This window comes from Numenius arquata, chromosome 4, assembly GCF_964106895.1.
Source record: "Numenius arquata chromosome 4, bNumArq3.hap1.1, whole genome shotgun sequence".
In the NCBI taxonomy this organism is placed as follows: domain Eukaryota; kingdom Metazoa; phylum Chordata; class Aves; order Charadriiformes; family Scolopacidae; genus Numenius; species Numenius arquata.
The window spans coordinates 58437802-58463928 of NC_133579.1; the positions used below are offsets into that span (position 1 = coordinate 58437802).

A 26127-nucleotide genomic window follows, 5' to 3' on the forward strand; every position below is an offset into this window, starting at 1 on the left:
TGAAAATAAATATCATTTAATCTTGTGTACAGTCAGTTCTGACAGTGCCAATACATTCATTTGAAAACACATTTGTTTTCTTCAGTTGGTGATCCCTGGGGTCAAGGCCTCCCATTGAAAAGCTTAGCTGTACTGAAGAAGAAACCTTGAAATGTGAGACTGTCTTCTGGTCAAATTAAGTAGACCCTTTGAATGCCTTGACTCTAAATCTCTTCACTCTGCTTTTGACTGCTTTGGGGCCCCCTGATATTTACTGGCCTTGGGAATTTTTTCTGCTAATGCTTCTAATGCTTGTCTCTCTCCTTCCCTCCTTGCGCCTTGCCAACTACAAACCTACCAGTATCTATTTCTTTCGGCTTGTATTAAATTCCAATCAGTATCTTTTCTGACCCTTTTAAATTGTATTTGGAGACTCTAATGTGCTGCAAAGGATTGGGGGAAAATGATTACTTCTGCCTTTCTTAAAATCAGCTGTTTTCACAGGAACTTCATGACAAGTTTGCTTTTTGTACTGAACTTGATAACACTATAGAAGATGCTCTCACATGTTTTGCAGGCTTTTTTAGCACATGGCTAGTAAGATCATACTTCACAGTCATTTGCTGACCTAAGCATGTAAAGATAAGTTTCCACTACAGTTTACTCACTTGTGAAATGTAGATACTTCAGAAATTATCTCACTAGTCTTTTCTACTCTTGTTGCAATCAGAGTATTCAACAAGCCACCACAGTCAGTTGGAAACAAGCAGCCCTCCAGCACAGGATGTTGGAATCATCAGGTCTCTCAACCCCTGAAGTTGAGTAATTTTTAGAGAATTAGGGCCTGTCTTTAATTTTCTTATCTTTCAGCAAGATAATTACTATTAATTTGTATGCAGAAATTTCCCTCCAAGAATTGCACAATTGCTTCTAATCAAATTATGCCTGTTAAGATGTTAGAGTAAAATTGCCTCTTATTTTTGCATGGCACATATTAAGCTAACAGTTCTATAGGAGCTTGCCTCATTTCACTGTCCTTTTCTGCAACAATGAAGATTAACTCCAGGTCTCACTGGTCTGTCCTGTCATCACAGAACTTAAGATGTATCTGTCTCTCAGTTAGGAGTTTATGTTACTTTTTAAAAGGGGAAAAAACAAAAGAAATCTTTCAACCGTATGTAAATGTAGTTTTCTCTGAATCTAATGCTCTGCATGTGTCCCCTTCCCTCCCACCTGCTTCTGCAGGTGTCCTACAGCTTGCCTAGGATAGGAATTGCAGGTTGTATTCGTGCATCGCATTTGTTATGGGCTGGCATGGCTGTAACTCTGAGGATGTACATACATCAATGCAAATTTCCTTCCCTTAAGCAAGCCCTGGAAACTCTGTCACAATATGATGCTAATATTTAAGCAGTCATCTGGCCTCTTATTATTCTTCTTCAAAGGAAAAAGGGCATGCTAACTTGCTAACTTTTTCCTTTTATTACATGCCTTAAGCAATTAAGCATTTTTCTGCCAGTCCTTTCTAGGACTGATATAAATGAAACTCCATGTAATGGTTTGGAGAAAAATTCATGGCAGTGTCAAAAGATATTTCATCCTCCTGGAATTGTTTCTTTCCAACTGCTCTTTCTAACTCCTAAGAAGTTCTGTATCCCTCCTTACTGTATTCTTTACTTTTCAAAGGATTGTTTGTTGTATCTAAATATCTATAGATATAGATATAAAAGAAATTTCCCAAGTCTTAGTTTAGTTAGTTGCTTACACTAAACTTTTAGTTAGTGTTCCTTACACTAAGCTTTACATCTTTACTTAACTGCATTTGGCCTCAGTTTCCCTTTTCCCGCCTTGGAATTAAACAGGATGGCTTTCAATTTCAGCCTCTTCAGATGTTTTTCAAAAATTCAGCTCTATGTTTCCCATGTTTCATAGGATTCCAGTAAAAATTCCTTGGGGCATATCACATTCTCCCCAAGTCAGCTTTCTTAAAGTCAAAAACATTTCTGAACTCTTCTAAGTGTTCCTGCTCTAAAAAGCATTTAGGAGTCTAATGAAACCATGATCACAAAACCCTAAATGCCCCGCACTTCCACTTTAATTTTCATACAAGCTTCATTTCCTACTCTTAAGTTCAGAGCCGTCTGTGACTGTAAACTGTTCGGATGTCTGCAGGAGGAAACACGTGCTTCCCTTCCTCAAGGATCTTTTTGCTCATCAATGTCAATATGTGGCCTGTATTAATACTCATGAAAATGAAATGGGAGCATTCAAGGAAGAATAATCTTCAGATGATTTTCCTGTCTATTTTCCTCACTAGCAGCAAGGTAAAAAAGTTGCAAGCTGTCATCATTCTGACAGTCTTCTCTTACCTGTTTTTTTTTTCTCCGTGTTCTGAAAATGTATGTCAACCTCTGAAAACTACTGCTGTGGTAAATTATTACCTCTGTTGTCCTTAATTCTCCTCCAAGCTGACTTTGCTGCTATGTCAGCCAAAATGTTTATATCATTCCTTACTTCAAACTCAGCATTATCTCTGCATTGCTTTGCCACCCTCTTCCTTTTATTTGTCCCTCCTGCTAATAAAACCTGCAGTAGATTTTTGTTTGTTTGTTTTAGTTAAGGCCTTACGTATCAGGCATTTCAGAGGTATCTCTGAAAACACACATGTCAAATTCAGCCAAGTAAAATAACGATTAGTAGTAACTTGTCTCTGCATAGCATCTACAAGGCACTGAGCTCTTAACGTATTTTAAATGTTTCTCAACAAGCATATGAAAAAGGTTTAAAAAAAAGTATGACTGCATTTCTGCTTCTGAAACACATGTATGGCAGAGCAGACAGACTACGCTACTTGAGTGATATCATGAGGCAGCGGCAAAGTTAGGAGGAGATCCTGGTGGCGTTGTGCTCTGCTGCCATTCCTAGTGGATACAACCGTCCCTCCACAGGTAGCTCTCTACTTTTTTTCTCACCCTGATTTTATTCATCTTTGTTGTTCCTTAGAAAACAGGAAGATCATTTTTGCTGTCAGGTTTTCCTCTCGATATGTCACTAAACCTGAGAAGCTTCAGCAGACTCGTGTCCAGTCTTGCTCACTGTCTTGTTTAATCCTCTTAACAGACTCTAACAGGAGCCCTAGCTTACCTCCTTTCTTGTGGGAGCAGATACCTAAGATGTGCCCCTCCAACACTCCCACATGCATTTCTGACTTTTTGCTTCATGACTAGCTCATTACATCAGTATTAGACAGGCACATCCAGTAAAGGAATCCCTCTGGACACCACTGTTTGCAGTCCTCATCTGCTGTGCTTTACTCGGTTGCTTCTCTTTGCGTCATCCTGCTCCTCCTCTGCTGTGCCTCCAAAAAATATTTCTCTGGCAGCTTCTACAGCTGGCTCTGTTCCCCTTCCTTCTTCACCACCTCTTTCCCTGCTGTCATTCCTGAGGTTTTGAAACCAGCCATGTGTCATCTGTGACCTTCACATCTTCATTGATCTTCCTGAGAACATCAGCCTGTCTCTCTGAGTGTGGTTTCTGATCCCCTAATACCGCAACTATCTGACAAGACCAGCCAGAGGAAGAGGGTGTCCTTACCTCCTGGGGTATAAGTTGGAGTGCTTTTGCACCCTGGGTGTTGCACCATATGTTCACTTACAAGATCAGTAGTTTTTCTTCAGAAATGTTCAGGCTAGCTGAAGAAATCCCTGACCGACTTTGGGCAATGCCATTTTCCAATCCCGGTGGGTAAAGAGATTGCAACCCTGTTGAAAAGCTAGTGTGTAAAGATAAAGCTGTCATCCAGGCAGAAGGGTTGGTGATTTTAATTCATTGCTCATTTTTCTAAATGCTGTTGACACATAGCAATTAGTGGCAATCTTGGATGCAACAGATCCAGGCTCAACTCCCGAAAACAGATTTTTAAATTAAACTTAGGTGACTGGAGGATTAAGGCTGAGGCAGAGGTGAATGAGGATAGAAGGCTGTTTACCTCCTTAATTAGGGCCTGATTCAGCCAAGCATCCAAGCAAGTGCTTCACTTCAAGGGCATGAATAGTTAATAGGGACAGTTTCCATACTCGGAGCTAAGAGCCTGCTTACGTGCATTGCTGCATCTTAATATGAAGCAAAACGATTCATCTGTGATGGGAACTGAGAAGTCCAGCCCAAATGTTTGTGGGAACTCCTGGAGGTGCTAGCTGATTATTTCTGTTTGCCTGCCCCATTGTATGTGAGCACAGCACTCGGGAAAGGAGATCTGAAATAGTCCAAGACAGTTTCTTTAGCCAGGTTCTCTTAGGGCAGCTTTGCAGGCAAGAAGGGATTAGACCAAGTTCATGCAGTTTGTAGTTTTAATCAACTGCTCCTGCAGTGACGTTTCCTGCCTGTAATTCTTCTCTGCCTTCCTGGCGGTGGGGGGTCTTACCGCCACCTCTTCACCTATTCATGTTTATTCATGCTCAGAAAGTCTCTCTTTATCTCACTTCTTATCCCCTTGCCTCCCCCTTCTCTCAGCCTGCCATTTGGCCTCCTCCTCTCCCTTGTTATCTCTATCTGTTGTCTCACCTTCATTTGGACCATCCCTTGTTTTCTTATCACTGCCTGTCCTATGCCTGTCCCATACAAACACTCCCTGTGCTCCAGCAGATGTGGTGGGAAACGCAAAGCCTCTGAAGAGAAGTCACGGAGGTGTGAGAAAGCCTGTAGCATGCAAAAGCCATGACAGAAGTCCAGGCTCGGGCAGCACCAAAGACATATTTGTCACAACTGCCACGTATTCCCTCCTGACAACAGTGTCCACCACCTACAGCCTATTCCCCATTTCCTACATGAGATTGGACATTCAAAAGAGCTGAACTGTGGTTCAGACCACATTTTGGAGAGCCCAGTGAGCCTGGAGTACTGGCAGAGTGGCTCACCACGAAAATGTTCCCAACCAGGGCTTTCTAAAGACCTTGGTGTCAGAGGTGGTTGAGGTCACTGATGGACCTGATTGCTGGTTCAAATTCAAAAGTGGGAGCATGTCTGAAGATCTGTCTCCCTTCCAGAAGCTGTTTATTTTATTTTACAATGGGATTTTAGAAGTCAAGCAATGCATTAACAATACTGTTCACATTTTGACTGTTTCCCACCATGTTGTAACCTTTTATTTTGAGTGCTGTGCCAACTCAACTCTTGCAATGGTTTTAGAATGGCAGCACAGAACCGAAAATGACATGATTTATATGAAAATAAAAATGGCTTTTGAATACAGAGGATATGAGACAGAGGTGAGGTTTCCTTCAGCAAATCTGGAATCAAGGGCTACACTCCTGTCTAATTTCTCCAGCCTTCGCAAGAGCTTGTCTGCCTTCAGCTGTTTGTCCTTTATTTTATGGGTGAGTGGGTGCACAAAGGAAGATGACAGCCACAGAGCGTTCATGTGCTTCATCTGAGAAGCCATGAGATGGTTTTAGTGTTGTTAAAAGCATGTTCTGCTGAGTTTGGGTCAGCAGATACCTTGACATCAGCCTTTTCAGCATGAAGTCTTCCAGTCAGTGGTTTGCTGGGGACATGGCTGTCTCAAGCCTGGGTATGCCATGGCACCTAGTATTTTTTCTGCTTGAAAGACGGTACTTTACCAATTCTCAAAATCCTGTGCCACCTCCTGCAAAATATGTATCAGTGTTACTTTGGTGTTGCTGAAGACGTTATCAGAGTGAGTGCAGTTGTCCCTCAGAGGAACATCTCCGGGCAGTGTGAAAGGGGCATGTGGACAAGATTAGGGGAAATGCATGAAGAGGCAGACAGTTCTGAGGAAGCAGAAGGTCTTGGGGGGCTGTCTAAAAAAGCTTTCATTTCATGTTATTCAAGTGTTTCACCGTACAAAATGACGGTATGCTTATTTCACTTTCTTCTGTTTCTTTAGTGATTTGAAGATTATTCTCCTAGAAAATGTGGAATGTTTTAACTTTGCCTATGGGAAAAAAGGTCAAAAAGTATTCTACTAAAAAAAAAACCACTAAAAAAACAAACGAGAACAAAAGCGGCTTTTCAGTTTTTCTAAGGAAAGCCTAATTTCTGGGGTATTCAGGCATTCTTTGAGATTGATGCTAGAGGTCTTCTGTCTCCCCAAAAAAATCCACAAGAAGTTTTTGGGTTTTGTTCAGACTCCTATCTTTGTCCTTCACCATTCACAATTTCTCTCAAAGGGGCAAATGGTTGAAAGGAAGCGGAGGTTTGGAAATGGTTGTTTAAAAAATAAATAAACCTTCACCTTTCCCCTCTATCACCTTTAGAGTCATCATTTGTAAATTAACAGCTTCATGGTTGAGGCATGAGGAGGTAGGACCTTTGTTATTGTTGCTACCCTGTGATGATGGTGTTGATGAGTGCTTAACCACCTTCCATATCTTCATGTCTCATCTTTGTATTCCACTGAAAACCTGTAGCAATGATTCTGACCTTATCAGAAGTTAAAAACATTTTACATTGTTAATTATTTTTTAGTATCCTTTCTATTTCCCTAGTGTTCAAGGAGAGCTTGTTGGTTGAGTTGCAGGGGAAATTAAGCCTTATAGATCTAAACAACTTTTAAAAGCTTTTTTTGTTGCTGAATAAAACCCTAGAAAATTATCTCTGTGGCATAAACATCTACAGTACTTGTCATGAACCAGGAAATGCATCTTCATGCCCATCTTGGATGCTCCCCAAATTGTCTGATGTCCCAGCTGGATGGGTGAAAAAGGAGACAGTAATTATCTGCAGGGCAGGGGAGACTTAAACATTAAAGAGCTTTATGCCTAGGATCAGCTGGAATTTTTGCTCATTCCTTACATATAGTGTCTGAGCTCACCAAAGCAGACAATATGAAAAATATTAACAGGATTCAAGAAGACATTAGTAATAGATTAAGAGTGCATGCCTCTCTTGCGAGACTTTTTTTTTCTTGATTTTTTTTCCTTTCAGCCAGCACAGTCTAAAGGTGAGTAGGTGAAGTCAATTTTAATAATTCACAGACGATAATACATCTATTTCTCACTTGACAGAGCTAGTGTTTAAACTATTAGCATTGTCTGGCATAACATAAAACAGGATCAGTCACTCATCCCTTTGAAACATCTAACCTGGCCTCATTTAAATTTCTTCCTTCCAGCTTTGCCAGTACATTTTAATAGACTTGGTAGAGCTCTCAGCTGACTTGTGACTTCAGACTTTATCTACTGGGTTGTGGTTAGGAATGGAGTAAGACAGCACCATTCCTCGTCAGCTTTTTCTGTATGCAATGACACAGAAACCTCGGCATTACTGATAGCCATTGAAATTCAAAACAGACCACTTGACTGCTGAACAGAAATGAGGTTTTCAGTCAGATTTTCTTTTTGGAACATTGCTCTGTAATTTTGGAAAACACTTTTTTTTCTTCCTCCAGATTGCTGAACGGGTACCACTTTGCAGTCGTGCTTTGTATTGAATAGCTGTAAGGGGAAAGGTGGATTAACAATAATGAAAACAAAAAAGGTGTTTTAAAATAGGACGCCTGCCTGGTTTTTTTTACAATAATCTGTGGCAAGTTCATGTTTATAATTCACTACATCTGTTACCGAGTTAGTACTTCACAGACCTTAGTTTTACAAATTTCCAGATTGGGTGACTAGGAGTTGAATTGCTTTTGTTTTTATTTTTTCTTCTGTTTGACCCATAAAATACTACACTTCCACCTTCTGATTTAGAAAGCAAAAACATACATTAAAACTTCTTTACAATAACAAAGACCTCTGACTAAAGCAATTGGCTCCCACTCTAGTTTTCCCTTAGATAACAGTTGTAAATTCCCAAACCTCTAATCTTTGGCAGCGTTTCCCTCTTGATCCTAGTTTCTGTTTCCATGTGCTGGGGAAGATTAAAAAAGGGGTTATGAAGGTGAAATTGGAAACAGAGGAAACGTGAGCTTTAAGGAAGAGCTCAGGTGAGTGATAGGGCCAAGTTTGCTCTGTGCACTGTTTTCATAGCTAGGAAACAAAGCCTACCGGGGCCTCTTCTTACACTGCAGTGTCACCACTGATCACATGTTGTGACATTCGCTCCTCACTCTAAACAATTCTTCTGTAGTGCTAATCCTATAAGGTTACCACACTCTTTTATCCTGCACACAGTTGGCTGAAAGGGCTGCAGATGAGTATCCAAAGTAGTATTTAGGTGGTTTTCCTGACCTTTCTTTCCCTGTCTCCTCCCCAAGGTGCTTCTGGGTTTTATCTCTGTATTTCACATATTTGTTAGATGCCTTCTGGACAGCTTCTGGGCTTAAAATAAAGACCAAAATTAATCTTGACTGATGAAGTGAATCTCAAAAGAGTCAGACAGCTCAGGCATTGTAAACAAAAAGTTGGCATGATTAGCATCTGGCTAGCCCTAAAGGTAAGCCACCCACCTCTGTAATAATTCAATAGGTGTGTGGCATAATGAATGCAAGGGGAAGGTGGACACCGGAGTGAAAACAGAAACACAGGAAGGTGCATTATTCACAACAGTAGAGATTCAGAACAGTGAAGACTTATGTGAATTTGAAGAACAGCCAAAGGGAGTTGGTGATGGATGGCAGGTAGTTTGTGTGCTGGAACGCTCACAAGAAGGATTCTTATTTTTGCCTTCTAGTATTAGCGACCACAATTAGTTCTACTTTGGCTTAACTGCTGGATGGAGTTAAAAAAAAAGATTGACTTAATTAAGTTCTTAAATATAGCTTTGTGAAGGATTTCCTACTCCAGATTAATGCCTGGAACAATTACCTTTTATACCCTTGATAGTGTAGCTTGCTATGACTGAGAATACCCCGGATGCAAATGTCTGCATCCAGCAGCTACTTCAGCTAGTGATTTGCTTTCAGAGGAAGGTGTCAGGGCCACGATTGCCAGGGGGAAACTTCTGGGAGAAACCCTCCATGTGCATAGGTATGTGAGAGGTGACGGTTGATGCACTTGCTGTGGTTTTTGTGAGGATCAGCGATATATGCCAGAGTTCATCGAATGGGCGTTTTGTGAACTGACATACAGACAACTGACTGGAAGGTTTAGCTACAGCACTGGGACAACACAGACAGCTGCCATGCATGTACCTGGGTATGACTTACCAGGACTTTGAGCTGGGAGGGACTATTTAGATATGTGACAAAGCGGTTGGAGTCACTGTTGCTTTTGGTTGGTACTGCCAAGGATCGTTCCGTTTATGGTGCTAAGAGAAAAGGCTCTGCTGAAGGGATGTGTGCAGTGATCAGAGGAATGTAATCAATAACTCATTTTCCACGCACTAATGAATCCCAGTGACTGCCAGAAACAGAAAGAGCTAAATGCATTATATGTGAATGCATCCTTGTTTTGTGTATCAACTTTCCCCTTGTTCCTGACTACTGTTTTGTTCTGTAATACCTCAAGAATTTGGATTGTCCCTCAGGTCTTCCAGTGTCTTTTTTAACTGCTGAGAACACAGCTTGACACTGTTTGCAGTTGCAAATAAGCAAAACTTTACAAGACATAGTATATCAAGAATGCCCTCAAACACTAGGTGATGTGAAGGCTTTCTGAAGGATCCTGTGTAACCCGTCCAAGACAGCTCGGGAGATTGGCATGCTCCAGCAGATGTATCACACCTCTGTCTCTCTTCCAAAAGCCAGAGTAGATTGTTGAGGCAGAGGAAGGAACTTTTTATCAAGTTCCTCTGCAGGAAAATCTTTGTTTTGGATCAGAATTCAAAGTGAATTAATATCCAAGTAGAACTTTTTGAGTTTCCCTTTCGTTCGTTGCTATCAACTGGCCAAATTTTGATCTTCTCACAAGTGCCATCTACACATTTACAATGAACTCTGTGGAGATGCACTTTGAGGAAAGGCATTCTGTTGATATAAATTATTTTAACATGGGTTTCAGATATTAGAGAGATTCCTGGATAAGAAAAGGGAGAGTTAGACATTTCTGTAAGGATACCAATTTAAACTGTAATGTGAATTGGAAGAGATGACTTGACAATGCACTGGTGGAGGTAAACAGACTCATTTCTGTGGAAAGGGTGTTGACAAGCAGTGATTTTTGGGAAGCCTCCAGACAGAGTCCAGACACTGACTTCAGGGATTTAGGCAATATAAAAATGATTATTAAAATGAAAAAAAAAAAAAACCAAACTCAAAACATTTACATCAGCTGTGTCTGCAGTTTTTTTTCTTTTTTCACATACTTTTGTTCTATTAAACATTTCCAGAAACACTTGTACAGTTAAGCCTAGCACTGTGAAAAGGACTAATATCTTTTTTTGATAGATTCTTCCCGTGTTGCTTTTTTTGTCAAATCAAGTATGATTCAGCTGCAAGTTTAGGCTTTTTCAAAAAAAAAAAAAAAAAATAGTATAGATATGGCCTTGAGCATGATAGACTGCATGTGGGCCTGAACTAAAATGATCACATTGAATATCATGTTGGTAAGTGGCCTTGCATATTCACATGGCCTTAGGCATAGATATAGAGATGATTCCCTCCAAAACTAAGTTCCAGGCATGCTGACAAAATCATTTGCTCATGTCCCAAATATTGTTTTGCCTTCGTTTGTTCTCATCCCCCAAACTCATTTTTATTTTGCCTAATAAGGTGATGCTTTGGAGAGGGGGAGCTTACCAGCGTTCTGTTTTGTTGCTGCCTTTTTGCCCCCTCCACGAAGCATCCCGTTGATTGCTGCTGAAAGAAAGCAAAAAGATTCCTTTTTTTTTTTTGTACCCTCAGATCCCACCTGAAAACTCTTTTGTTGCCCTCAAAAACCACTGTACTAGTGATGTGCTATGTCTTCTTGTGCATCCTGATGACCACTGTTGTTGGTTGTTGTTGTCTCCTCCCACTGCCCTGTATCTCTATTTATTTGTGCTCGGCTTCAGGTACTGAGGGCGTGTGCGTGCAACTTGACCTAATGAATTTGGTTGAGTAAAGGAAGCAATCTAGTCACAAGAGTGTGAAATGCTTCAGTGTGGCAGAAGCGGGGTAAATAATTAGCTCATAAACCCCTGCGTCATAGTAGCAGTATGGCTTCATGTCTTTACCTAGTTCAATAATGTCTCGGATTATGAACATTTTGTGCAGGAAAATTTCTTTTGGTCCTGGATTGCAGCACAGTTAGAGCAGGAAGATCCTTGATGATGGCAGAGGTTTTTAGGCACAAACTGTAATAATCACCATTATATCTTTGTTAAGGCTTTTGAGAAACATATGTGGGAACCTGTTATTACATCTCTTAAGATTCTGACCCATAAATGCAGGCTTCCACCTGCATGCAAAAGCTGAAGCAAGCACACCAAACCTAGTTCACTGGCTGGGTAACAAGACAGGCTTTTCAGTGCCCTGAGACCCAAGGAGCTCATCCTCTTACCAGAAACTCCTTGGATACCATCTTTAAATGTTTTACAGTATTTTTATTAGTTTTTTCCACTCTTTGGTGGATCAATGGAAGTCTGTTCTGAAATTTTAGCCCCTTCTTTCTTTGCATTAGAGTTTCAAATTAATGGTGTGCAACTGTAAACTCACATATTTGTACTGACACATTTTTTAAATATAAAGCTCTCATGTGCCTGCAGTTACAGGAAGATCCAAAGAAAATGAGAATATCTGGCATAGAGCCGTGGTCTCCACTATCAGGTCATTAGCCAATTTTACAAATTTAATCTTCATGTGGAAAAAATGTTACAATGTAGTGGCTTGTTGGCTATATCATACAAGTGTTATACTGGCAACTCTGCTACTATAAATTTTAAACCACTGAACATTTTCAGCAGTTGCAAGATACCGTCAACGACATTCCTGGTGGCAAAATTTAAAAAAGTATATTTTATATTCGAAATGACTAAACCATTGTAGGAGGTAAATGTGGTTTCATCTAGCCCTTATACGGATTTTATGGCACCTGTTTTTTTCTTCTTTCAAAAAGATGCAGTTAGTATGCAATAGATCCAAATAGACCTATCCTGCAGTTTCTCTACTAAAAATAGAAAACTCAGGGTTGGGGATCAGATGGTTTAAAGTTACTGATTTGCCATGTCCTCTTGGGTGAGTTACATACCCTTTCTGATGCTAAAGACTCAGAAAGTTTTGTGTAGAGAGTTTGAGAACTCATTTTCACTTACATTGTGACCTTCTTATACTACTTCTACATTAAAATAGGCTTTACAGGGGAAGTTTATTGTTATTAAACTACATGAGCAAAGGTTCAGGTATCAGCTTAATTCTGCTACTGGCATATGCAATGGGGAGAATGTAGAATATTTTTGCAGGACTGAGGCTTGTCTCGTGTCCTATTTCTTCCCACCATGTGCTGGTGCAAAGGGTGACCATACCTCTCTATTGAGATACATTGTCTTCATACTTTATTATTCTCCATAGGCTTCCACGCAAGTCTCTATACTGTGATCATCTAGTCACCCATCTTCTTATATCATCATTAGTCATTCTAGTACTTCCTTTCCTCTTTCCCCAGAATTGTCTGTTATCACTTAGTTCTGCCTTTTCAAATGTTTTTAGACTTTGCATTTTCACTCAGTTACATCTCTTCAGAGCTAAAATACTTTTGTTTTACTGAACACTTTTTTCCCTAAAAGAAATATGAGGCTCTTGCCCCAGAACACAAATTCCTCACTCCCATTACTCCCCAGTGCCTGCTGCTACTCTGCTTTTGCTGCCCAGCTAGCTAACACGCAAGTGTCTTCTTGACCTTTCTGCAGGAACAGAACTTTAGGCTTTATTCTAGGAGGTGCCTTTTAACAAAATCCCCAAGAATCACAGGTTGTGCTTACCCAGAACAAAAACAAAAAAGCACATGCCTGGAAGTACTCTACAGGCAAAAAAAAAAGGGGAGAGAGTCCAACTTTTTGATCTTTTTTTTTTTTTGCAGATATTGGTAAGTAAGCGAAACAGAACTTGATTTGGTGTTCATTCTTGATGAGATGCATGTGCCGTGAACATACATGTGCTTTCTCTCTCTTTCTTCTCTGTTTAAATACCATTTAAACAGTGCTTGGTGACTGCTGGGAATTGTAATCCATGTGCAACTCTGTCATGAGGCAAACTCCAGCTGGAGGGACGGCTCTACACAGCGCTCTGCAACTAGTTGAGTTGCTGAGGAGTCATAAAAGAGGGAAAAAGGGGTTCACGAGAACTCAGCCAGTGCCTTTTGGAAAGTGTTTCTTACACTCTCTTAAGAGCTACAAAGTCTGCATCTTGTACGGTTTCTTATGCTTAGCCAGGGACAAGATTACAAAACAGAAAATGACAGAACTTCACAGCCAAATTGGTACTTTCTCAGATTTGTTTGACAAGGTATTTCACACAGCTTCAGAGTAGACTGAAAGCACCTATAAAAATCTGCTGTTTACTACATAGAAAAAAAACCAAAATCTTTTGCTTTTATTGAAGGAAACTTTTTTTCCCCCTACCAGAATCACCAACAATGTGAATATTTCTACTTGGTTCTCTACTTCTGATACATGTTTCCATTAGCCATCTCTAAAGTCCCTGCCTGGGTGTATTTGCAGAAGGTTGTCTGAAGAAACACAGATGTTTGGAAGTTTACCATTCTTTTAATCAAATAATGTGTTAGGGTATATTTATAGCTTTGCTGATTCAGAGCCATAGGTTAACAACTCCTGTACTCCAATGCTATTGAGTAATTGCCCAGAGCGCTATCCTAACACTTCTGTAAAACAAAGCACTAGGGACTGTTAGTGTAGAAAACTGTAGAATTTTATAAGGGAATTTTAATAGGGAGCACTATTAAAAATAAATACCTCTGTTTATGAGTATTGGCTAATGAGTGGAACGCTAAGAAAAGATGCTAAGCAGTGCCAGCTTCAGCAATAGAAAAGATAAACGACAACAGATAATTGTGAGTGATTAATATATCATAGTTGTTATTACTGTGTTTTCCTGCCTGGTTTCCTTGGTGTTATGCTCAAAAATACCAAAGTAATTGGTATCTGTGTTGTAGCAGAGCAGATCTAGGGAATCTTTGATGGTGCTATGAATTACAGCATGGCTACAAGGACATTTGGACTTTGGCATCTTCAAATTAAGTACATCCTATTATTTACCCTTCCTGCTTGTAAACTTTTGCCAAGGCAGTGTGCTAAAGAGTTAGTGAAATGAGAACCTTGGGAACTATTGTTAGCTGAGGATGAGCAGGTAGCCTTACAAATGGTGTACATCTTCTTGGGAAAATATATTGAATTGGTATGGGTTTGAGTTGTGGGCTGTGAAACAAATCTCTTAACTCTTGACATACGCTACAAATGGGGCCATTGGCTCTCGAGGTGAGATTGATTTTAATGTACTACGGCACTGGCGCCTGTCATAGACCACCTTGCAGTATACAGAGGCCAAAGAAGGGAACTATGGAAATGATCACAGTAAGGTGGAGGCTGAAATCCTGGCCACTGCCTTCAGTGAAGCCCAAGTTTCATTTGCACTGTGTATTTTCACAAAAGGGATCCTGCTGCCTGGAGAGTGAATGCTTTCAATAAAATGCTTTGTGCCCTTCACTGAGGGTTTTCAGTGGGGTGACTGCAAGGGGAAGGAATGGGAATCCCACCTTACATGTGGGCAAGGTAAGAAAGGGAATTTCAGGTGCAGTGCCTTTTTTTTTGTTGAGGTAACCTTCCTGTCAGTTTCTAAACCTTTGCCCCCTTTCCCACTGCTTTTTTTCTGATGAAATGCTGCAATTTCTAATTGCTTATGAGTCTTAGGAGTATCGCTGTACAGCTGCTCTGAAGTGTTGGTTTAAAGAATGAGTTTATAAAGCTTTTCCCTTCTGTGTGGCTGCAAGAGTGCTATAGCTCCATTGCCATTCAGATGCTTTCACTAACTTTCTGTGACCAATTGAAATTCATCTTTGAAGCAAAAACGGTAGTCATACCAAGCTTAATTCACTCCCAAACTCAGTGCCACAGTAATAGCTGACACTAATCATCCTAATATTAGAGTAGAGGCTTAGAGGGACACTGGACCTCAGAGCTGCAGGCAGGTCCCTGGGATCTTGAGTCCTGCTTCGGGGTGGAATTTGTGAGCTAGGCATCCCCTTCAGGGTTACTCACAGAGGAAGGAAGGGGGTGGCTGGTGTCTTGGCCCTTAGGGTTGAAATGCTTGCCAACAAAGCTGGAGCACTATGAAAAGGTCTGCAGTTCAGCAGCGTTGTGGTATAAATACTCCCCCACAGCCAGGATCAGTGGAAAGTCAGAGACACTGAGTGAAGGCTTACTTTAGCTGTAAATTTTCATCCTTTGGAAAACAAGTATTTTATTTTACCAGTCTTACCCTATTCAAAGGTTCATAATATCAGCGTGTCAGAAGTGACCTTGGTTTTCCAAATCAGGTAATACTGACTGACGGGCATTGTTGACATGGTAAAGGAAAGCACTATATTTACCGCAAGCAACCTTGCCCAAGCATGACTGTCTTCAGTAGTGACTAAGGTGGCAACTAAGTTGTGTTTTCTGTTGATTGACTTATTCAATTTCCATTGAATAAAATACTGGTGTTTCATTTGGGGGTGCTACGAGCCGAGAATAACAAACTCTACTTAGGCGACACAGAATAGTAGAAGTACAAAATCACATGTGTGATTCTGACCTTGGTCTGGAGAAATGTGACATCTCTGCAGACAAGCAGAAGACTTATTGTACACTTTTAGAGTTAAATTGATCGAAGTTTTTCAGTGTCAAAGTTACTCGCATTTTGAGGTGAAAAGGATATATTTCTCAAAAATAAAAATGTTCTTTGGGAAAGCAAAACAGTAATTATTGCTTCAGCAAGATTTTCAACATACAAAGCTTTTTGGGACTTTAAAGTTCTCTGTGTATTCAGTCCTAAACTCTTGATAGAGGATTGGTGTAACATAACTAACATTATGCTTGGCTTCTTTAACAAGTTTTTAATAAGTTACTGTGCTCTTTGCAACCTTGGAAACTTTTTAATTCTTACTTTACATTTGTGAGTTCACAGCTATCTCCGTTTGCGATGCAAACATTGGCCGTAAAATGAGCAAGTAAAACACCTCCCTGCAATTAAGAAAGGAGGTGGTTTCCTCAGTGGAAATAATCTGCATTGGCCATAGCAAGAGCTACAATTCAATTCAAGCATCTCATTTAACACTTCAGATTGTCTTTGCATATATGGGCCAGAGTCCAATAGCATTAGGAAATCCTTGGTGGATAGTAATCTGGAACACAAAAAGCAGCAGTCATACTTCAACACAATTGATAGCCTCTACTTACTAGCAGTCTTCAGGCTAAATTATCATGGAGACGCAATTAACTGTCTTTCACTGAGAGGGTGGGTCCTTCCAGATCTAGGAGAAGAGGTCACAGATGGGGCAGTGTGGCTATGTGGTTAAACGCAATTTGACTTGTTCAGAAAGAGGTCCAGACTCCAGGCTCTTAGCCTCGACACATGCAGAGCCAGACAGTAAGAAATACCATATACCACCAGCCCACCAGGTGCGACCCGTCCAGACTGCAAATTCAGGGGTTTTTTTTCTTTCTTCCTGTGTTTTCTGTCAAGCAAGTAAATTTGACTTGCATCTCTGACTCGCCCTGAGGAAAGGGGCACAATCAAGTGGGCAGTCTTTAGGCTTGTTGACTCTGTGGAGGGGAAATGGATTATAATCTTTGCTCCAGGTATTTGTTTCCCTCTGTGGACTCCTGGGTATTTTATTATGCGTTTCATGGGGCTCCTCGAGCTAAAAGCTCCAAAGTGTGAAGGAGTTTCATTATCAAAACTGTGGTTGGTGCCGTGTCCAAAATGTGAAATAATCAAGTTAATAATTTGTTTACTTGTCTGGGGCAAAGCAAATAGATAGTGTCATTTCTTGTTGAGAAAACACACTTTCTTGGCAGAGCTTAACATAGATGTTTCCAGCAGAATCTTCTCTCTTTTGAGTCTGTCTAGTGTAGGAAGAGTAGTGTTGGCTTCCCAGTTCAGTTTGAGATTTGACAATGCCCAAGGGAAGGGATGCGTCAGTTTTAAGGAATCCCCCACGCCCCACAAAACTTGGAAATTTTACACTTATAACATCATGTCTGCCTTGAGGAGGCAAAATGTTGTTATCAGGGTTAACCTTTAGCTAGTTTTTTTGTATTATTTTCAGATGGGCATGTTTGACTCAAAAGTCAGCCCGACTACCATTCTGTGTCAATTCTCAATTTTGTATGGACAGCAGCATTTTAAGTTTCACCTTATGTATAAATAAGCAAGGTACAATCAAGTTTTGAAGAGATCTGAGGATCTTTTGCTGGTATTAATTGCTGTACCTTCATTGACTTGTTTTTCAGTGCAGTTTTAAAGGCAGGCATAGGGATTTGGGATAGTTTTGTTGACACAGCCCATTCAGAGCGTCTCTTCCTGGAAAATATCCACAGGCTGAGCAAGCTTCATGAACCTTGTCATTAAACACTTTATGCCTCCTCCCAGTTGCACAAATGTTGGAGTGGCATTTGATTGTATTGGATGTTTTCTCCTTGCAAGAGTTTAGCCATCATTTTATTCCATATTTATCAATATTGTTTTCCCTTTTTGTATGATGCAGGGGAATCGGACTAGTGTATTTGGGATCCAAAGTAGCCATGGGATGATAGAGATTGCCACAGCTACAGAGACTTAGCCATTTGCTTTTCATACTTTCTGGTGCAGGTTCTGAGCACGGAAATGGGAGCTCAGTCTGTTGCTCAGTTATTCAGTATATTATATCACAGTCACATTGTCTCATGTCCTGTGAGTACTGGTTTTGAAGTCCTGGCCTGCAGAGATGCATGCTGAACTGCATCCTCCCTCCGCATGTTCTGATTTCTCCCTGGGGTGAGGCAAGCCCAGGGAAGTGGTAGTTGAAGCAGTGACACAAAGTCCCAAGCACGACTCACATGGAGTCTCAATGAAATTGTGGTGCCTCCTATTCTGCATAGACAATGTTTTTCCGATGATTGAGCACCAAGAAGAACTAGCAAAAAGGGTAAGGTTGTTGTTGGTCTCATGAGAGGAAAGAGCGGAGAGAAATAGGGTTTGTGCATGTGTGGGTTAATGGAAAAGCTGGAATAGCTTTACCTCCACCCCTGTCCTTCAAAAGCCATTGGAGACTGAGTGGTAGGGGCACTGTAGACTTGCAGAGGTTAAAAGTGTTTTTGAGGTCAAGGAGGAGAGCAGTGTAGCTATTATTTGATTCTAGAGGAACATATTCTCAGCATCCCTAGATGTAGAAAATTCCTTGAAAAATCCCAGCAGATTAATATTTTCCTGTCTGGTGAATCTGGCAAAAAAAAATAAGATCTGGGAATTAGGATCAGCTTTAAAATTCTAGAGATCATGAGAAATCAAACCATAGGAATGTCACTAATTCATTTCATGAGGTGTTCATCTCCGCACTGCCAGGAGAATAACTGCTATATTTAACTAAGCAACAACTCTTCAGCCAAAAACAGCGGATAGCCCTAACTCATTAGTTAGCTAAGCTTCATTTCTCACTCCCACTCCCTTCCATCATATCTCTGGTGGCACAAAGCCCATTGTAAAATTGAAAGTTGCCTTTCATATGGCTAGGCTGCACTGAAGGAGCAGCATTAAATGCCTTTCACACTTTCTGCTTTTGTCACTAAGATTTATTTAAAGGATAGACAATTCCATCCCTGATGGCCCTTGCAGCTTTAATCCAATTATTTCTCTAAATGTGCTAATAGTATCAGATTTCCAGTTTTCAGAATGAAATAAAAGTAAGTCGTCAATGTAATATGATGATGTTTGAGGGGTATCTGTCCACACTTTCAGCCTGGAGTGAAGTGCTGTTCAAGGGTCAGCAGAAATATCAAGAATGAAAGTTAAGGCTATCCTTTGCTCAAATTGCAGTGTGCTGATAAATTCAAATCTGACTGAGGCAGACTGTGAGGGCTGGCTGTGTTTAATACACCTTCAGCCTTCAGAAGGTGCAACCAGATCTGCCTGCCTCTGGGTGCCACGTTTGCTGTTCAGTTTCCATGTAGGTAAGCCATTCATCTTTGCCGTATCTTTGCTGAGATTTTCAATACAATGTGGCCTTTCTCCTTGGCAGCTTCACTTTATCACTCAAAGAATCAGAACCTTAAAGAAACCCTGTGAAAAGCTGTGTAAGGAGATGACTTCATAGGCTAACTTGGTAGTTCTTCTCTACACCAGCAGCATTGCTGAGCTCAAGGTAGGTTGCAGGATCCTAAAGGATGGAAGAGCTGTAGGGCTTGTAAGGGGCGAGGTTGGTTACAACTGAGACTTACAGCTTAAGGGTCCTTTTTCCCAGGACCGTGGCTGGCTTGAGATGGTAACATGAACGAACTGAGAAATTATGAGTAGCAAAGTTTTGTCGTAGCTGTTTGCTTTTGCAGATTAATGGAGAAAATCTGTTTTATAACAAGGAAGAAGAAAATAGATCCAGCCACTGGATGGGGGGAAGGCATCTCTGCTGGTGCTCATCACAGAAAGCCCTATTAGTCAAGGATCTGCTCAGGTTATGCCCTCAGAAAGTCGGTCCCAAAACGTCTCCCAAGAGAGTAGAAACGGTCCCAAGAAAGTAGAATCATAGAATCATTTAGGTTGGAAAGGACCCTTAAGATCATCGAGTTCAACCATTAACCTAGCACTGCCAAGTCTGCCACTAAGCCACGTCCCTAAGCGATACATCTACACATCTTTTAAATACCTCCAGGGATGGTGACTCAACCTCTTCACTGGGCAGCCTGTTCCAGTGCTCAAAAACCCTTTCAGTGAAGAAAAGTAATCTACATTAGGCCAAGTTTATATTTTAGAGCCCCACAGAAAACAAGCTCATAGACATATAAATTCTGTTGAAAATATGAATGGGCAGGAGTTTTTTGAATTGGCCATTTCATGAGTGGTGAGGATCACTGTGAAAACACAGATTTCATTCCTAGATACGTCCCCAGGAGCAGACTGTGGTCTGTGCTTGAGCCAACACATATCCATTGAAGTGAACATACTGTTCCCAGGATGAAATGAATGTTTGAGTAGAATGATGCTTCACTTACTGGCTGAGCTCAGGGAAACATCTAAAGAAACTGGGAGCACAGTGACCAGCTGCTGAGAAGAAACCATTTCACAAGACTGATAGGCTTGGGCTTGAGGTTTCTCCTCCTTTGCTTTTCTTGTTTTATACCAGATGCTGTTCATTTTAAATGCTCTCAGACTATGTGACTGCGTCTTACTGAAATATATTATGCATATGTAGATAGTTCACCTACCAAAAATATTTTACTGGTTTTTGTCATACAAATGCTTCATGTGCAGATATTTACCGCCAAGGAATTCTAGTTGCATTACATATTGTAAGTTCAGAGGAACCTCAGCTCTTTTATAGACTTGGATGGCATTTGTTGGTGTTAAAGAGCAATTGTTTGCCATAATCTCTTTGTTCTTTTGTCTGTACCTTTCCACAGTATTTCCTTTTTCTTCTGTCCTTCATGACTTTTCCACCTTGCTGATCCTAGCATAGAAGTGCTCTTGCTGTATGCTGTTTCTCTTTCCAGCAGGTATGCTAGCATGGTTTCTTTGGCTTACTACCTTACAGGTCTGCAACTTGGTCTGGGAATTTCAAGCACTTGGAGGTTTTAACTTCCCTGCTTCTGTCTTATTTGTATCCACCTAAAACAGGGCATGATCAAACTCCACCTACTTACATCTCACTTTTCTGACTCACTGGTGTATATTTATACCTGAGTTTTTCAGTAAATTTAAAATAACAGCTTTTATTTATGGACAACCCGTCCTTCCCTTTTTCTGTGCCAAAGTGTTGCAATAGTAACTGGCAGTTTTAGCATTTCCCTTCTATGAAGGTTCCTGGTTTGTTTGTATCTTCTAAGCACCATTGTACATGCATTGTGTAAATCCATATAGTTTTCAGGCGAAATTAATTTGCTCTGGTAATCAAGAGATGTCACACAAATCTGAAGTATAAACCTTTCACTGCTGGCAACTATACATGCATAGGCATATGTGCCTATATTTTTATACTCCTAATGAGTTACCATTTGCTATCAGAGGTGTTTTATTCTTTTTTTCAGAAGCAGTATTATTGCTTTACCCTGGAGTACATAAGAGCTGATCACGTCCCACTAAATCTTCTCCTGGTCACAGTCCACAAAAGTGTTTGTTTGAACCACAAAATTTGGATCACTCTCTCTTGTCTTTTCCCTTGCTAAATATGTCTGCCCAGGCTAATTTAAACTTAAAGAGGATCATCAAGTGGACCACATTTACCAATATGATTGTCCCCATGGGGAAATCTGGTAAATGTTGCAATGCCTCAAGAAATGATGAACAAACTAGTCACCAAGCAAAATCTTCAGGGTCTGTCCTACATACTTCAGCACAGTTGCTTGATGATCCCACAAAAATGTGGTCTGTTGCTTTCGTTGCCTTAGGTCTCTGAGCCTCCTAGGCTTTATGACAGTCCTCATCGCAGTTTGTATGAGGTGGAGGAATGAATAGTACCAGTGAAAGCAGCCAGTATCAGCCAGGTGGGAGCCACAGCTCTGCAGCAGGAGCGGAGCTCAGCATTCCCTGCAGGAGGGACCCAGATATCTCCAAGAGCGGTTGTGTCCATTGAGTTGCAGAGGAGTGGTGGGGCAGCTGCTGAAGTCAAATTTCATATCTGCTTGGGCTCAAATTTACTAGTGTTTTCCCACCCAGGGACTATTTCCTCTCTGCAAAAGATTTCTTACATATCATATTTATAAATGGGTATAAACACAAAATGTGTATCAGTAGAGGGAGAGAGATATAAATATATACATATGTGTGTGCGCCTATATATGTAAATATATGTATGTATAATACACACAAAACTTAAGTATACATTAACCAAGATAAGCTGTGTTTGCCAGTGCTTTAATCTCAGTGGGAGACTGTTATTGCTGGAGTCAGACTCTTGAGCACCAGCTGAGGATAGGAAACGAGATTCTGGCATGCAGGGTGTGGGAGGAATATCTCTTTGTCTACCCCCCCCTTATTTTGTTTCAGAGTACATACACAAATAACATTCACATGTGGCCACGAGTGATGTAATGCATACAACTGACTCCAAAAGAAGCTTTTCTTGTAAGCATAGCCCCTTCAGAGCATGTATAACTTTATACCACTATTAAATAATATGTTATCATGCCACAAGGTAATATGAATCATTTCAGAATGCATTTTTTTCTGTGAGAAGTTGGAAATCTATTTGTATATGTATCATGCCTATTTATGTATAGAAGAGGATATGTTTGTCTGTATACGGCTGTATATGTGCATATAGACAGAGAGACATGAGACAAATATCTTCTGGCTTGCAAGATTTTTATATTTTAATCTGTTTTCTTTGCCTTTCACTTCGAATACTGCGAGTCTTGTGGCACATAGATGCTGCTGTCTGTAGCTTGATCAGGTTAATGCTGTGATTTCCTGTCTCGGGAGTCTGTGGCTGCAGGGCACCCAAAGCACTGTAAAGCCTGTTTTCTTGCAAACATGTTTGTGCTTTGGCACCATCCACAGAGCACAGACCCATTTCCAGTTGCTTAAATTAAACACCACAAAGGCAAAATTTGCCTAAATTGCCAGTGCACTGGGTGGAAAGTCGAATAATAGAAAAATGGCAAATTTCTTCAGGTCCTAGGGGAAATATGAAGCCAGTGTTTAGAAACTAATCACAAAACCGCAGCATGTATTATTAAAAAAAATATTTTAAAATAAAATCATATAAGGTTTGTTCACATTGGCCCAAGACACAATGGTTCACATTTTCCCTCTGGCTCATGGAGGGTCACTGAGAGAAGTTGCTGTATGAAGTGCAACTGTACTGAAGAAAACTGTTACATCAGTGTGAAACAGGGTATGTGAAATCAGATTCAGAGCCAGCATGAAAACCTTCTTAGCAAGGGCTGTTTTAACACACATGGAAGGTATTAGCACAGTCCCTCCCCAGATAGCACAGATAGTGTCGGAAAAAAACTGGCTTTCCTGGATCAAGTATAGATTGCCAGGGCTTAAATTGCATGATAATGAGCCTGTATTACAGCTATTTATTTTAAGTACCGGCAATGTATTTGGCACCACACAAGGCAAAAGTAAAGAATGTCTTCATCCTAAAGAACTTGTGGTATGAAACCAGACAAAGGTAATGTGACATATCAAGGGACATACAGGAAGTATTGTAGTCAAATGTAAATTATTTTCCTTTATGGTAAAATGACACTCTGTGTGAATAAATTCTCTATGGCCCCAGATAGGCTGCAGCTCCCAATAATATAATCCTATAATATATTCTAATAGTCTTGAAAATACAAATGCGGTATTTTAACCCAAAAAAAAGGACTTGAAAGGGGCTGGATGCTGGAAGCAACCTTTACAGACTCTGCCTCAGACTGATAAACCTAAAAAAAAACAAAACAAAAAAAAAAAAACAACAACCCATTCTTTTAATTTATTTTCTATGATTTTCAGCAATTCAAATAACGTCTCTATTATCTTTAATTTCCAATTAATTAAATCATTATTAAAAGTACTGGAAACCATAAGACCCCAAGGATCCTCATGACTTAGCTTGCTGCTAGAGAGCAGCTTGTGCTTGGATTTTGCTCTTTTCCCTTGCAACATACCCTTTCTAATTTCTGCAGGTGGAGTTTGAGCTGGTCTTTAACACACAACCAGCTTTGTTCTTTCCCTTTGGATTGCAATTTTAAAATGAAAGCTAGCTTTACAGGGCCCTGTAAACATCTCTGTCAGGTAAATGGGAACCCTTGCATCATCTGCAGTGGGCATGGGAAGAGATCTTCAACACTCAACACATTACTTCTTTTTGGCTTAGAAGTGTACGTGTCTCGAGTCTGCATGGTATATTTGTTGTGAGAGCAAAGTGAGACAGCTGTTTGAAAGGAAGTGATGGTTGCAAGAGAGGATCTGTGAAGCATTGCCTGTTTGTAGGCTGCTGTGGAAGACAGGGTGTGTGAATGGTGTTTGTACCTCCTTGGGCTCGGCTGGGAGCCAAATCCAGTGGGCCGTTCCCGAGAATCACACCCTGGTGTCAATTGTCTGCATAGAAAGGATAGTTGTGGGCAAGAGCTGGGCTTTTATTCTATTTTGTTGACTTAGCTTTCTACCCTGCACAGGAATGTTCTCCATCCAGAAAAAATAAATCCTGTCTCTTTTTGCCTGAATCTGCTTTTTGGTTGACTAAGTGGCATCCTGACTCATTTCTGATTAGAGGAGGGTGTAGGTTGGAAGAGGATTTACTGAAGAAGTTGTATTATCTTAAAGTACAAAGAAATATTTAAGCAATAGTCAGCCTTTGTATAGAGTTTCAACCTACAAAAAAGTTTCAAATGAGGTTTTATAAAAGTCTCTTCAGTGTTTTCAGAGTGATGGGATAGGCAGCATATTTGTTGAATTGGAAGAGTGTTAGATGGGATTAGCTTAACATTCAAGGCCAGAAAGCCGCCTGATACCAAGTTGGGAGGAAAGTCTCAGAGTTCAAAGTCATCTTGACTATTGGAGAAATGGTCTGACATGAATAGGGTATGACACAACAAGAACACATGCGGAGTACTGTACTTAAGGAGGAAATATCAAATCTGCCAGTAGAGGATGAAAAATGAGCTAAAAAACCATTTTCCAGAAAAGAGTTTAAGGACATATAGGAGATTGCCATCTAAAACTTGTTATTGTTGTCACAGTATTGTAGAAGAGCAGATATCCTACTGGAACTGATGAACAGCAATATTGTGTCTAAAACATGGAGTGATCCTTCTACTCAGTGCTGGCAAGGCACAGGATGGTGTCTGGTTTTGCAACAGGATGGTGTCTGGTTTTGCACACCACATTGCAGAAGGACATAGGTAGATTGACCAAGGGAAAAGCAACAAAACCATTTGAAAGTTTAGAAAACATAAGTTCTAAAGAAAGATGGGGTTACTGATTTGTTTACTACAGAGAGGAAGCATGATAAATCTTTCAATCAGTATAGAAGGATGCTATGAAGGGGAGGAGAGTAGGCTATTCTCTGGATGGACTGAACAGGACAAAAAATAACAGCCTAAGTTGCAGCAAAAGTGGTTTAAGTTAGATATGAAAAAAGTGTTTCCCACTGTGTATAAGCCATAGGGCATGAGGGCTCTTATGTCTAGGCATTTACCGATCTTAAGATGGGAGTTTCGTTGTGTATTGGACATTTTCCAGCCCACAGAAGTACAACTGGGCTCATATACACCCATATTGGCCCAGTTGAATTTAGGACACTGGAAAATAGACATCCTGAATCATTGCTTGAGGTATTATTGCGTACAACAAACAGTCTGAATCTTGTCTTCAACAGAGGGAGCAAAGTACCCAAAAAGTGAGGTAATCATAAAGCCCTACTGTTACTTAACAATGTTATGCTGCTGAATTTCCTGGGAGAGGTAATCAGAAATTGAGATACTAATAATGCAGTGGAACTGCAAGACAAAGTCAAAATAATAATGTATTTGTGCACACGCTGTTGACGTTGCAGTTCTTTTCATCTATTGGGAAGACTTGGATCAACACTCTTGTTTTCTGAAGTCCTTTGTGTTACCATAGCATGTTATTTTTCTCATAACATAATCCAGATGTATGTTAAGTAAATTATTGAGATATCACTAGAACTTTAGGGGAGATACACTTATAGCTAAAACAAGAACAAGTAATCTAGTTCAGAAAACCAAAGTCTATTCTCCAAATACAGCAAACTGTAGGCCAGTTAAGGTGAACTATTTCCACCCAGTTCCCCCCACCCTTTTTTTTCCCTAAGAGTGATAGAATATGAATTAAGAAGCACAAAGCTCTTAGGCACTTCAGATTAAAGCTAAAACATAGTAATGATAGCTTGATGATTGAATGACGTCTGCCAAACTTCCTCAGGGACTTCAATAATATGAGGGTAATAGATCATTAGAAGTGTTGAACACTGTGTCTGACATGTTTAAATTTATGTATCACATTCCTCTAAAATAATAACTAGTAAAAGGTTAAAAGCTTTGGAGGGATGTGGGATATGCATGCAAAACCACAGAATAGGTGATAGTTTGAACTGGTGGTACCAGTTAAGTAGCTGAAGATTACCTACTAGTATA

General features: G+C 40.3%; 1 protein-coding gene across 1 annotated transcript in view; it reads left to right on the plus strand.

The window, feature by feature from the left end:
- The window catches only part of GMDS (GDP-mannose 4,6-dehydratase), a 425970-nt gene that overhangs the window by 353780 nt on the left and 46063 nt on the right, over nt 1-26127 (plus strand). The window lies entirely within an intron of this gene.